The following is a 14443-nucleotide window of genomic DNA, read 5'->3' on the forward strand; positions in this document are numbered from 1 at the left end:
ACACACCTTTAATCCCAGCACTCGAGGCAGAAGCAGGCATATACTACGTTTATGTATTTTAATGGTGGAGGGAGTGTACAGAGGTCAGAGACAACTCGCAGAAGTGACTCGTGGATCCCAGGACAGAATTCAGGTTCTCAGGTTTGCATGGACTCTGCCTTTACCCACTGGGCACGTCACCAGCCCAGCTTCCTCCATTCCTAATTAGCTCAGCAGCAATAAAGCAGTAAGGAACCTGTGAGCTGGGGCGACTAGTCAAGCCATAGCCTGAGAGGGCTGGGTGCCTAGTGTCTTAGTTGGGGTTCCTATTGCTGTGAAGAGACACCATGACCATGGCATCTCTTATAAAGGAAAGCATTTAATTGAGGTGGCAACTTACAGTTTTCAGTTTAGTCCATTATCATCATGGTGGGGAGCCAGGCATTGTGCAGGCAGACAGGGTGCTGCCTACATATTGATCAGAGACCATAGGAAATGGTCTGTGACACTGAGCAAAGCGTAAGCAAAAGAGACCTCAAAGCCTGCCTGCCCTCTACAGTGACACACTTTCTTCAACGAGACCACACCTCCCAATAGTGCCACTCTCTATGAGCTTATGGGGGCCAATTACATGCAAACTCTCATACCTAGCAAGCATCCACAACATGAACACAACCTCCTGAAGGCATCTCGAGCTTCTGGACACTGTGTTCATGTTCAGATGCCTGCAGTCAAGGTCAAGGTGACCAAAGCTCATACTGGCTTCCTCTCTATCTTTAAATATATTCCTGATGTCACTTTCACTGTGACTTTCTTTTTATTCTTATATCTCAGACCCAGACCTCTAGAGAGGAGGAGATGGCTGGACATCATTACCAGTACCTAGTGACTGAACTGTGCCTATGAAATGAAGCTTTCACAAACAACCAATCTTCAAGTCCCAGAAGCCTCTGGGTTGGTAAAAGAATTTATAAATCACAGAGGGCATGTGCCACACAGTTTGAAAGTGTCTCGCAACAGGTCAAGTGTTGGAATTCTCACTGAGAGGGCAATAGGGAAGGAGGGTCACTTGGGCCTGGGAGCTGGGATTAGTCTGAGCAACAGAGCAAAATTCTATCTCTTTAAAACAGAAGAAGCAACTGTGTCATGATGGCATGTACCTTTATCCCAACACTAAGGATGGAGGCTGGCAGATCACTAGGAGTTGCAGGACTACACAGCAAGACCCTGTCTAAACAACAGAAAACAGAAAGAAAGGGGGGGATGAGCAGGAAGGGATGTTATGGAATATTATTTTAAGATATGTTACATTTGTTTATGCTCTGGAACATTTGTTTAATAATGCAAAGATGTGTTTCATTCTTTTATATTGTATACGTTTAACTCTGTGAAGCTGTGTTACTGTGCCTGCCTAAAACACCTGATTGGTCTAATAAAGAGCTGGACAGTCAATAGCAAGGTTGGAGAAAGGATAGGCGGGTCTGGCAGGCAGAATAAACAGAAGGAGAAAAAGAGCAAGAAAAGAAGAAGGATCAACAACAATGGGGCTGGAGAGATGGCTCAGTGGTTAAGAGCATTGCCTGCTCTTCCAAAGGTCCTGAGTTCAATTCCCAGCAACCACATGGTCACTCACAACCATCTGTAATGAGGTCTGGTGCCCTCTTCTGGCCTGCAGGCATACACACAGACAGAATATTGTATACATAATAAATAAATATTAAAAAAAGAGAGATCAACAACAAAAAAGAGGAGGGGAGGAAGACTCCAGGGATCAGCCACCCAGCCACCCAGCTACACAGCAAGTCATGGAGTAAGAAGTAAAGAAAGGTATATAGGATAAAGATAAAAGCCCAGAGGGAAAATGTAGATGGGATAATTTAAGAAAAGCTGGCTAGAAACAACATGTTAAGGCCAGGCATTTATAAGAAAGAATAAGTCTCCATGTGTATTTATTTGGGAGTTGGGTGGAAGCCCCCAAAAAGAACAAGTAGCCAAAAAAGTAAACAAACAAACAGGGATGTGACGAGAGAAGGAGAGACAGACATAATGTACACACAATGAAAAGTCACAATGTGAGCACACCCCTGCAACATCTTGTCAGATTGAAAAAAAAATAGTATCTAGTGTCTTCGTTGCTTTCTTGGCTTCAGTGACAAGATACCTGACAAGAAGCGACTTCTGTGAAGACTTCTGTGAAGAAGTCCGTCATGGCGAGGAAGGCATGAGAGCAGGGAAGAGGGGGTGACCACACGCATCTGCAGTCAGGAGCTCTGCCGTCCAAACGTAGGGCAGGACTATTAACCTGAAAGACCTGCCCGCAGGGTCCTCCTCCTCCAGTGAGTCTCTGCCTCTTAAGGTTTCCATAACAATATTCTATAAATATTGTCACTAGTGTAGACATGAGCCTGTGGGGAACATTTCACACTCAAACACCATTTAGAAAGTCTTCCACATGCCTTCTGGAAATGTATTCTACTTTATTTGCTTAGAGTTGAATTTTATTAGAATGTGTATTGATGTTATTTCATCACAGGGGTGCATGTGCCATAGCATGCCTGAGGATGTCAGGGTACAATGTTGGGAGGGTTGATTCTAGCCTCATACCTTGTGAAGTGAAGCAGGGTCTCTCTTGCTGGTTTTTGTTGTTGTTGCTTTTACTATGCAGTGTACTCCAGGATAGCGAGCCCATGGGTCTCCTGTGTCAGCCTCCCATCTCGTTAGAGGAGTGCTGGAATCTCAGATGCAAGCCACTGCACCCAGCTTTAAGCATGGATTCTAGCTCATGTTCCCAGGCCTGCAGCCAGCCCTTTTTCCTGATGAACACCTCCCCGGCTCTTTATTTCAGTTTTCCATTTGTGTGGATATCCACCTATGTGTTGGCGCACAGACCCATGTGCCTGTGGAGGTCAGCGGAGGATGTTGGGTGTCTTGCTCTGTTGCTCTCAGCTCCCCGGAGCCAAGGTCTTTCACTGAACCTGAAGCAAAGCATTGAGAGCAGACTAACTGGCCAGTCACCTCCTGGGATCTCCCATTTCTGCCATCATCAACTCTGGGGTTGCAAACATAAGATTATGGCTAATTTTTACTTGGGCACTGGGGATTTGAACCCAGGTCTTATGTTTCTGCATCAAATGCTCTTATTTGCGTCTCCATAGCTTAGATTCTAACTTTTTAAAAAATCAACTTGAATTTTATACACACATACACGCACACACACACACATATAATATGATATATGATTGCTGGGCTATAATTATCTGGCAATATTTGATATCCACATATCTATGATATAAATTTTTATCCTGCCCTTGGTCATCTGACTTTCTCTGACTTCAAATGGCACCACATGAACCCTCCCACACAGCCACTGTGCCACTATCTTGAACTCTGGAATGAGACACCTAAAACAGATGGGATTGACCAGCAACTTGAACTACAGTTTCCCCAAGTGTCCCAGGAGGAAAGCAAAGGCTTGTTGTCTATGTCACTGAGATCTTTATTTTATCTGGCATATAAAATCCAAGAAGAAATTTTAATAGGTTAGCAAAATAATGTTACTTAGAAAAAATACATACACATCTTATGTTTATATATACATATATGTGATTAGAGGGAGACAGGGAAGAGGAAAATGAAAAAAGAGAGGCATGGATGCATACAGTAGAAGTGAATGACATTTAAAGAATTCTCTCCCTGTGAAACCCATCATCACTGTATGCAATGCATAGATTCCATAAAAAGCACTAGATCATAAAAAGCACTGAAATAGATCAAGGAAGTATCAAGGAACCACTGCCCCGGAAGTTCCTCATTGACTCTACTGGAGTTAAATATTCTCCTCTAGTTAGCAACAGCCTGAAGTGCACAAAGCGTTACAGAATTCACAGAGTAATGACCTGACTTCAACTTCAGCCAGATTTCGCCCATCATCACGTTTGTAAGCTTGACTGAAGCCCACAGACTCTCAGCACCGCTGGGAAGAGTGGAGAACCAGGTGTGCAGGACGTGAGGGCCATCTCAGGACGTCGCTACTGCAGTCACTGGCCATCCTGGCTGACACAGCAGCCCGCACTGCTGTGAGTCATCTGTCCCCGTCTCTGAAGCTTTATCTTGCTTTGCCCAAGTTTCCTGATGGCTTAGGCCGGTCCCAGTGCCAGTGCTGGCTCCAGCTGTAGGTGGTGAGAAGGACTTGGGCCCAAATCACTTTCCCAAGCAAGGAGATCTCAGCATCTTCCAAGACATAAAAACGAAGGCTTCTCCACAAAAGGGATGGGAGTTCTGAGAGCTGGTAGCCAAATGCTCACTATAGTCCTGATTATAATCATTCTAATGTCCTTGGCGTGGTGCTGCCATGCGGGGAACATGCAGTGTGTCAACCTTCAGGAACAAGGAAAAAAAGGCTATAACCTGTTTTATTTTCTTATTCTTTCTTTTTTTGGAGATAGGGTATCTCTACATAGACCTGGCTGCTGGTTGTCCTGGAATTCAGTATGGAGACCAGGCTAGCCTCGAACTCACAGAGATCTGCTTGTTTCTACCTCGCAGCCACCATGCCTGCCAGTTCTGTTTTCTTTTTTTTCTTTTATTTTTATTTATTTATTTATTAAAGATTTCTGTCTCTTCCCCGCCACCGCTTCCCATTTCCCTCCCCCTCCCCCAATCAAATCCCTCTCCCTCATCAGCCCAAAGAGCAAACAGGGTTCCCTGCCCTGTGGGAAGTCCAAGGACCACCCACCTCCATCCAGGTCTAGTAAGGTGAGCATCCAAATTGCCTAGGCTCCCACAAAGCCAGTACGTGCAGTAGGATCAAAAACCCATTGCCATTGTTCTTGAGGTCTCAGTAGTCCTCATTGTCCGCTATGTTCAGTGAGTCCGGTTTTATCCCAGGCTTTTTCAGACCCTGGCCAGTTGGCCTTGGTGAGTTCCCGATAGAACATCCCCATTGTCTCAGTGTGTGGGTACACTCCTCGCGGTCCTGAAATTACATTTTAAAATGTATTTACTTTGCACATGGAGTAGAGTGTGCCAAGTGTCATGGTGTGAGTGTGGAAGTCAGAGGTCACTGTATGGAAGTGTTTCCTCCTTCTGCCATATAGGTTCTGGAGTCTGAACTCAGGCCATTAGATTTGGAACAGGCACATTTCCCCACTGAGCCATTTCTCCTGCTACTCGTTGTTTTGCTTTGAGGTAGACTCATTATTTTGCTGAGGCTAGCCCTCAAGCAGATGGAACTGCGGGTGAACGCCACTGTACCTGGGCAGCAGAACCAAAGCTCAGTACTGTGGGTTGGATGGAGCCTCTCAGCAGGAGAGTGTGTGCTTCATATGCATGAGGTTTTGGGTTCACGTCCCAGCCCTTCTGAGGCTCTAAACCAAATTCAGTATTTTAAAATGTCATTAAAGGGAGAAATTAATACACAAAATCTAAAACCATTTACCAAATGGTATAACAAGGCTGTGAAATGGATGCTCTGAAAAACAGATAAAAGAAAAACTCTTGTGCCAGAAATCAGGACAGGGACAACTGAAGATTTTTGTCAGACGGATGGACAGTCTCACAATGTAACCTGGGCTGGCCTGGAATTCATAATGTTGTCCAGTTTGCGATCCTCTTGCCTTCGTCTCCCTGGCTTGAGCCAACATGGCTGGCTTTTGTATTTTGGAAGACTAAGGAACACAAGAAAACATCACAGCCCCTTTGTCTGGGGTTGATCCGGGATTGTGAAGGGTTCCACATACCTGTCAGCAGTGAGTTTAGGTTACTTGGAAGGTATCCAAAAACAAAACAAAACCAACCAAAGAACCAACAACAACGACAACAACAAAAATATTCAATGGTATTGCTGTAGCATCACTATGACTTTATTCATGCCATTGATGGCTGCATTAGGGGCACGGGTAGTAGAGCTTTGAAAAGGGAATGAGAGATTTGGCTCTGCACAGAACTCACTGCAAGTGGGAACTGACAGCCAAGATCAAGGTGAAGTCAGTGGGGGGAGAGAATGACTAAAAGACAACACCAAGGGAAAGAAGATGCTAGCTGAGGGCAAGCCAGACATGGGCTGAGGGATGGTGTAGGCTGTGACACGGGGCAGAGCTTCTTGCTGAAGAATTCAGCAGGGTTCTTGCCAAAACCTTATTTCACAAGGAAGTACACATTTGGGTGTAGGAAACATTTTAGAAAACAAGTTTGGTCAACTGAAAAAAAATTTGCTGAAGGTCCGAGGACACGGTAAATGGGGTGGAGTCATCAGATTTGGGAGGAGGTGACTCAAGGAATGGAGGAGAGATTGGACTTGGGTGAGTACAAACAACCTCAGGAGTTCACATTAGGGAAGAGGATGGGGCATCCCAGGATGGAATGAAGTATCAATTTGGGGATAATTTATGATGTGGAATGAACTGGACTGTGTGACTCTGAAGGTGGAGGAAGAGAAGAGCCCTGGATAATGGAATCCTACAGCTTCTGGGCACAGGCGTTGGTAATGCCAATCATATCGAGGAAAGATACTGAGTTTCTGCATCACCCCTGCAGTTCCTCTGCCTGCATTACTCTAGAGTTTGCAACACAAAAGCAAACCTTCACAGACCTTTAAGTTTCTGTAAACACACACACACAAATCAAAACTCAAAAAATTTGCATATGATTGGGAATGAGCAGTTCATGGAATTCCCATCTATGAGAAGATATCGATAAACCTCAGGTTAAAAATTCTTGGGATATGATCCAAGTGGGCTTAGTGGTAAAGGTTTTATCATCATCAAATTTGGGGACCCGAGTTTGAGAGAGAAGCAACTTCCAAACATTGTTTTCTCCTCCTTACTTGCTCATATATGCACAAAAAATTAATAAATGTCAAAATAAAAAGTAAATAAAATAAATCCGGGGATAGCACCAAAACACCCAGGCTGGGGCTATTTTATGGTTGGTAGAGGACTTGCCTGAGCGGCACCAGGCCCTGGGTTTCATTTCCAGCACTGCATGTACCAGTGCCTATGATCTCAGCACTCTAGGAGACAGAGGGAGAAATTCAAAGTCTTCAGAATGATTGTTTACTAACTAAATTAAAAAAAAATCAAGCTCATCCTCAGCTATGAGCAAGTTCCAGGCCCATCTGTGATATATGAGAGCTTGCCTAAAAAGGGGAGATGAGGAGGGTCAAAGCAAGCTGTAGAACTTAAGACATGTAAATACAGAATCAGTTTGGGTCATAAAGACAGAGCTACTTCCACTGTACTTGATGACAGCACGCACAGTTTACCCTTCCATTCTATTTTATTCAGTGTTATACTAATGGTAGGTACTACTTATTTAACATTAAGAACTTTACCAATGAGCTATATCCCCGGCCCTGTAGGCACTACTTAATGAAAAAGCTACTGTGCTTGACACTAGGAATCCAAAGTCTACTGTGCCCTCAAAGAGTGTACAGGCAAACTAGAGAATACACATAAGTGTATAGGTGGTAATAGTGCAGTATGTATTGTAAGAGGTATTTGTACAGCGGATGCTAAAGTGAAAGATGGGAAAAGAACTGAGTTATGCCTAGGATTTACCACCAGGGGGTTTGGGGGAAATTCTTGGGGAGGACAAACAGGCTTTGTTCTGAAGGAATAATTGGGTTTAGCCTGGCTGTACTCCAGTGTAGTAAATAGCATAGAGTGTGTGTTTGGGGACACAAAAGCCCTTCAGAATGACTTGAATGTAAAGTACCAGAAACGGAGGCTGTTGGTAGCAATGAGATTGGGCAGCTGAGCACGGAGAGGACAATGATTCCTAGGACAGACACCCAGTGGCTCAGCGTGTGGACTTGAGCACAGTGGCCAACTGGGTATCACACGACCAGTAAGAAGGCTTTTTAAAAATAATTAATAAAAAGGCAAAAGAAGTAATCCACTACCCTAGTCAGACAAGAACAACCAGTTTTGTGAAAGGTGCTTACAAGGCCTTTTAGGACTGAGGTAGCAGCTCTCATGGGCTGGCCTAGCATGCTTCAGCCCATAGCCGCACTCTCCAAGCACATGAGGGTCCAGGGAAGACATGTTGAGGGGTTTGGACTCTATACTAAGGGGAGTGGAGAGCCATTCCCTGTTGGGCTTTAAATCTGCACTGGTGGTTATGGTTATGGAAGAACTGTAATGATGGTGGTCTGGAAAAAAGATAACGGTAGTAGGTAGAAGAGGAGCTGGGCAGAGAGATGGAGCTAGAAGCAAAGGATTTAACAGGCTAAAGTGGGTGGTGGGACAAAGGGAGAAAAGGCTCACAGACACCATTAGTCACAAGGAACTGTAAACAAATGCCATCTACGGGCTTGCAAAAAGATTTTTATGTTGAATTCAAAATTAGGTAAAGGCAGTGAATAAAATACACAGTGGTCTTCATTTTTTCCTTTAAAGAGATTTATTATTTTTTATTGTATGTGTTTGGGTGCTGGGCTTGCATGGATTTGTGTACCACATATATGCAGTGCCTATGAGGGCCAGAAGAGGGCAGCAGATTCCCCCTGGAAATGGAGTTACAGACCATTATTAGCCACCACGTCTCCTGACTGCTGAGCCATCCCCAGTCCCACGCTCTTCATTTTAAAAAGCCGATTGTTTAAGGGACCCTGTGTGCCTGCGATGTGTTTGGGCAGCAGTCAGAGGTCTATGCTGAGGCCCTGTCTTAGTTTCCTCTCTATTACTGTGATAAAACATAACCAAAAGCAGCCCAGGGAGGAAAGCTGGTATTCGATCTTTCCGCTCACAGTCCATCATCAAGGGAGGTCAGTGCAGTAACTCAAGGGAAGAACCTGAAGGCAGGGCTGATGCAGAGGTAACGGAGAATGCCTACTTACTGGGTTATTCACCGTGGCTTTCTTATATATCCGGAACTACCTGTCCAGGTCCTTCCACTTCAAGAAAATGGCCAACAGGCTTGCCTACAGGCCAATCCGATGGGCGATTTTCTGAAGTTCCCTCTCAGATGACTCTAGCTTGCATGAAGTTGCCAAAAACACTAACCAACACAGACATCCTCAGCCTTTGACCATTTTAGTTTTTGTAACAGCGTCTGTCTCATTGAATCTGGAGCTCACCATTGTAGCTAGACTGACTGGTCAGTGAACCAAGGTTCCTCTTTCCTCCATCTTCCTGTCTCATCCCAGCACCTGGCTTATAGAAAATGAGCTCTGCCCCTGGTTTTAGGTCATTCTACAAACTTTTATATATTTGAGATTTACCTCTTGGCAATCTGGAGCTAAATTCTTGTGATTGCTGTAAATTACTTCCTTTCGTGGTTTTTCTTCCTCTTTTTAACTTCTCTACTTTTACTGTTTTATGAAATTGAAATGTTCCCACTGGAAGGTAGCTTTTTTCCCTCCCTCCCTCCCTTCTTTCCTTCCTTCTTTTCTTCTTTTTATTTGTTTTGTTTTTCAAGACAGAAATCTCTCTGTGTAGCCTTGACAGTCCTGGAGCTTGCTGTGTAGACCAGGCTGGCCTTGAGCTCACAGATCTGCCTGCCTCTATCTTGGGAGTGCTGGTATTAAAGACGTGTGCCACACCACCTTGCTTTTTCATCAAGCCAACTGAGTCCTCTCTGCATGGCTGACCCGCTGCTACCGATTCTGTGGCAGTGTGGATTGTACTTGCATCCTCCAGCATATCAGGAATCACAAGCATGAGGCACCAGTCCCAGCTTGAACGTCTGAAGCTTGTCTTCTCTCAGAATCTTCCAGATAGCGCTCCTGTGGTCAGAGGACAGTTTGAGGAGTTAGTTCTCCCCTTCAACCGTGTGGTCTCTGGGGATGGAAGGCTGGGCTTCAGGCTGGCCTGCAAGTGTCTTTACTGGCTGGCTGAAACATCTGGCCAGCCCCTTATTTTGTTTTCTTAGTAGCTTCTTTTCTTTATAAAGGCGAACTTTGTTTTCAAATTTGCATAGGAATGCAATATTTAATTTAAAAAGATGGCTCATATGACCTTATAAAGACAGTAAAATTAAAGAATCAGAAAGATAAAATGGGGTAGTTGGCTAAGTCCTATAAAACCAGCCCACAAGGATTATCACTATTTCGAGGCTAACTCAGGTTGCATGGCAAGTTCCAGGGCAGCCTGGTTACACACTGAGACTCTCAAGAGTCCAAATAAACAACAACAAAAGGGGCGGGGTGGACTCTGCGGTGCAGATGCACAGGACCCGCGATGGGGGACTAGGAACAACCTTTACTGCAACGAAGGGAACTTCGTGAGACCACCAGCAGCAAGCTCCCAGCAGGGATGCACCCAGAGCCTCTCTGTTCCTTTCGGACCCTGCGGCCCCGCCCTTTCCAGGTCGCTCGCCATTAAGCCCCTCCCCTTCCCTGTATTGCCTTCCCAGAGTCCTGAAGCTCCGCCCCTTTTACCACACGCTCTCCGAGGCCTCCCCTTCCCAGGTCCCCGGACCCGGCGTGCAGGGACCCCGCTCTTCTCAATTCACGCACCCCATCTCCCCACCACACGTCTTGAGGCCCGCACCTCCGTTTCTTCATTCCTAAAACCCCGCGCGTTTCAAATCCGCCCCGCCCTCCTCCCTTGGGCTCCGCCCCTCTCAGACCTCGCTCCTCAGGGCCCCGCCCCTTAAACGGCCCCGCCTTTGGCCATGAAGACCCGCCCTTTCCCTAATCACCCCGCCCCTCTGCCACTAAGTCACGCCCCCGCCCCCGCCTCCCGCCCCCTTGGGCGCTCCGTAGAAGTGACGTGGGCCGCGGGCTGGGCACTCAGCAAGGCTCCGGCCAGCGGGCGGAGACCGATCCGGGATCTGTCCCAGCAGGAAGCGCATCCCGGGCGGCCGACGTCTCCGGTGCTCGCTCTCGGCCGCGGCGTCGCGCTCTCCCTTCGCGCCCGCAGCCCGGCATCCTCTCCGCAGCCGCGACCCCTCGCACCTGCCTCGCCGGGTGAGTGTGGGAGCTTGCTCGTCCGCCCGTCCCTGCCGCCTTGGCCTCTGCTCGGCCGAGCGCGGACCGGAGCGCTGGCTCCCCATTCCCGAGACGCCAGGGCGCCTGTCATCTGACGCTGCTGCGTCCCCGGTCCCGGGAGTCCCACCCGACATTGCGAGGTGGTTTTATTTTCTCCTTTGGAAGCACACTGAAAATTCTACACAGACTAGTTTGTTGTCAGAAGTAGAGATCAAATGATGCCATTAATAATTTAGCCGTGTCGAAGACCTTGGTTGCGTTCTGCAGGGCTGGAACTTTAGTCCTTGAGCAGTCTAGTATCTAGAGTGTGAGTTTTATGGATGGGTTGCTGAAAAAAAAAAAAAAAAACTTCGTTAGGTAATTCCAAAACGCCTTAAACTAATTTAAACACACTAGCTCTGGATTGTATTTTTAAATAGGAAATAATTTGATAAGGCCATTCTTACATTATCTATGTCAGGAATATTTACACAGAGTTACATTTATCTGGCAAAAAGTATGTAGGGCAGGACTATTTAAATCCTAATGTGGAGATATTGTTGGGGCGCTACCCAAACGCTGTTCCGAGTTCATATGTGCTGAAAAAAAGCTTCGTTTGCTCTTCTGGTACAGTTGTAGGATGTTCGAATATTGTCCCTTTAAGAGTTCCAGCAGTCCTTGAGGCTCAGCTCTAACTATCTGCACACCATAAAATGTGAGTCTTAATGGTCGTGGTACAAAGGTTGGCCTCTGAGCAGCAGCGTTTCTGTACAAATTAACTCAACTTCAAGATGTCTTTGGCTTGCGGTTTCCTAACTGGGAAATGTTTAGTGAAAAAAGTCACCTTAGTGCCCTCTAGCATTAATTTTAGAAATAGTCACAAATGTTACAAGGGAGCCGGAGGAAGAGCCAGAAACAATGTGGCTCTTCAGAATAGCTCATTGACTTTTAAATGTCCGCTCATTTTTTGGTGTTTTCCGCTGCAGGAGTAAACATGCACAGTGGTAAACAGAAGTGTTTTCATTTTGTGTATGTGATCTGTTACCTGTTGGTTTTTCTTCTTTTCCAGTTATGTAAAGTTACTTGTAAATGACAGGGACCTAATACTATCATTAAGCAAAAACTATGTGAGGAAATGTATAGTTAAAAAGTATGCGATATAGAATATGCATAGCTCTTTATTGCCTAGACACATGAGCAAGAAAAGTGAACAACTGAGATATTTAATGGAAACTACAACAACATATTAAAAACAAAGATGGTAAATTATAGTCCATAGGGGCTTATCTGAAAGGGATTTTCCCCTGTTTATGCGATCAAGTTTTAAAATAACAGTGGCCAGGAAATCTGAGAGAGGCCAAAGGCTCTTCTCTCATCCTGTTGTGGCTTTGCCTGGAGTCTGTGATGGATCATTTATTGTTTAGACAACTGGTCTGTATCTGGGTTCTGAAAAGCAGCTGCCTTTAAACAGTTTTAAAGGTTTCCACCACGCAAGGGCTGAATAAATATATAAGCACTCCACATTAAAAAAATTCACTAGTTTTTAACTTTCTCTTGGTACTTAAAGCTTCACTTAGCGTACATAAAATGCCAGTTTAAAAAAGTCAGGTTTGGGAGTATAATTCAGTGGGTTTCTAGAACCTTTGCCTAGTGTATATGAGGCCCTGGGCACTAAATTTTTTATTTTTCTGTAAAAATGTTTTAATAAAACATCTTATTTAAACATAAAGGATTGATAAAAGCATTACAATTTGAGTAAGTCTCACACAGTATAATGGGGATTCTAAGAAAGAGATACTTTGTATCAGTTTCTGAACTGGCGATTTAATATCAGTGTGACACACACAAGCATTTTCCGGGTTGATGGTCTTGTTCTTTTTATGAGGAGAAAACAGAGGCTCAGGGAAGGAAATGCTGGCCTGTGGCTTTGGAGGGGACAAAGTCCGGACTCTGCATATACTTGGTAGTCTTCTGACAGTGAAGTCCCCCGCCCTGTTTCGCCAGAAGTTGCTTTGAATTTCTGTTCACTTGGTGAACCAGTGAGAGACCTTTGTAGAGTTGGTCTGGAGATTTGAAGATGGTGAGGGTCCGTGCATGGAGTCTGGAACGAATTGAACATTCTGTGTCTTCTTTCTCAAGGCCTTGAGCAGTGGGCTGGTGCTAGGGCATCATTTCTGGGGTAGTTCCAGCGTGTAATAAGTATTATGTGCTTTTCATCTTGATAGGCTTACAGGAATTAACACTGCAATCTAATCCTGGATTGATTTCAGTATAGCTGAGCAGTATATGATGTTTCTGTTTAGGATAGAACTTCAGTGTTTTTGCTTCATGTGAACTAGATTGTTGCTCCAAAATACAGCAGCTGTCTCTTAAATATTATTCAGTTAACTCTAATCTTGGGGGGCGGGGACATGCTTCAGGATTAAGATATCCAGGCCTGTGAGTTGGCTTAGCAGGTAAAAGCACTTGTCTGCATCCCTCGTGCCGAGTTTGAGCTCATGAGAAACAACTTCTGTGAATTGCCCTCTGACTTTCATTCATACGCCATGGCCATGTTACATAGCCATAAATAAATAATTGTAAAAAAAAGTAAAAAATAAAGATTAAGACATCCTCCTATCTCCACCTCCTGAGTTTTGGGATATATATATAGGCTTGCAGCTCAGACCTATGCTTTTGGTGCTGGTATCAAACCTACCTCCATGCTAGGCAGGCAGTTTATCTATCTATCTATCTATCTATCTATCTATCTATCTATCTATCTATCTATCTATCTATCTATCTATCTGTTGTTGTGTGTATATAATTTGTGTGTACACACGTGGAATACCTGTGGAAGCCAGGGACAGTTTTGTGGAGTTAGTTTCGGTCAAACTCAGATCATCATGTTTGCATCCCAAGTGTTTTTTTTATCTGCTGAGTCATCTTGCTACGTCCCCCCCCCCTTTTTTTGAGGTAGGGTCTTACTAGTAGGTACTAGTCTACTAGGTAGGTACTAGTCTCACTATGTAGCCCTGACTGGCCTGGAACTCACTGTATCAACCTCTAATCCACAGGGACACATTTATCTCTGCCTCCTGAGTGCTGGAGGTATATACCATCACACCTAGTTTATTCAATTTTTTTTGATCAAGATGATTTGTGGCTTTTTAAAGAAAATTTGTTATTTGTGTGTGTGTGTGTGTGTGTGTGTGTGTGTGCAAGCATAATTACGGATGCATGTAGAGACCAGAAGAGGGTATCACACAGCATGGGCCTGGAGCTAGAGGTGATTGTGAGCTGTCCGTCTTGGGTTCTAGGAACTAAATTTGAGTCCTCTGGAAGAACAGCAAAGGCTTTAACCTCTGAGCCATCTCTCAAACTCCCCAAACCACCTTTCCTTTCCTTTCCTTTCCTTTCCTTTCCTTTCCTTTCCTTTCCTTTCCTTTCCTTTCCTTTCCTTTCCTTTCCTTTCCTTTCCTTTCCTCTCCTCTCCTCTCCTCTCCTCTCCTCTCCTCTCCTCTCCTCTCCTCTCCTCTCCTCTCCTCTCCTCTCCTCTCCTCTCCTCTCCTCTCC

At 45.0% G+C, this 14443-nt stretch overlaps 1 protein-coding gene across 6 annotated transcripts in view; it reads left to right on the forward strand.

Moving 5' to 3' along the window:
• Window positions 1-10702: 10702 nt before the first annotated feature.
• The window catches only part of Myo6 (myosin VI), a 138163-nt gene continuing 134422 nt past the window's right edge, over window positions 10703-14443 (forward strand). For 2 of the 6 annotated variants that reach the window (XM_050126354.1, XM_050126395.1), the window contains exon 1: window positions 10706-10888. The gene's annotated coding sequence lies outside the window, so the exon portion shown is untranslated. Of the gene's footprint in view, window positions 10889-14443 lie in introns of all 6 variants that reach the window. The other 4 variants (XM_050126386.1, XM_050126402.1, XR_007589297.1 and 1 more) reach the window with 3 other exon arrangements.

The sequence above is a fragment of the Alexandromys fortis genome, unplaced genomic scaffold, assembly GCF_014885135.2.
Source record: "Alexandromys fortis isolate MF-2015 unplaced genomic scaffold, M_Fortis_MF-2015_v1.1 scaffold_22, whole genome shotgun sequence".
Lineage (NCBI taxonomy): Eukaryota > Metazoa > Chordata > Mammalia > Rodentia > Cricetidae > Alexandromys > Alexandromys fortis.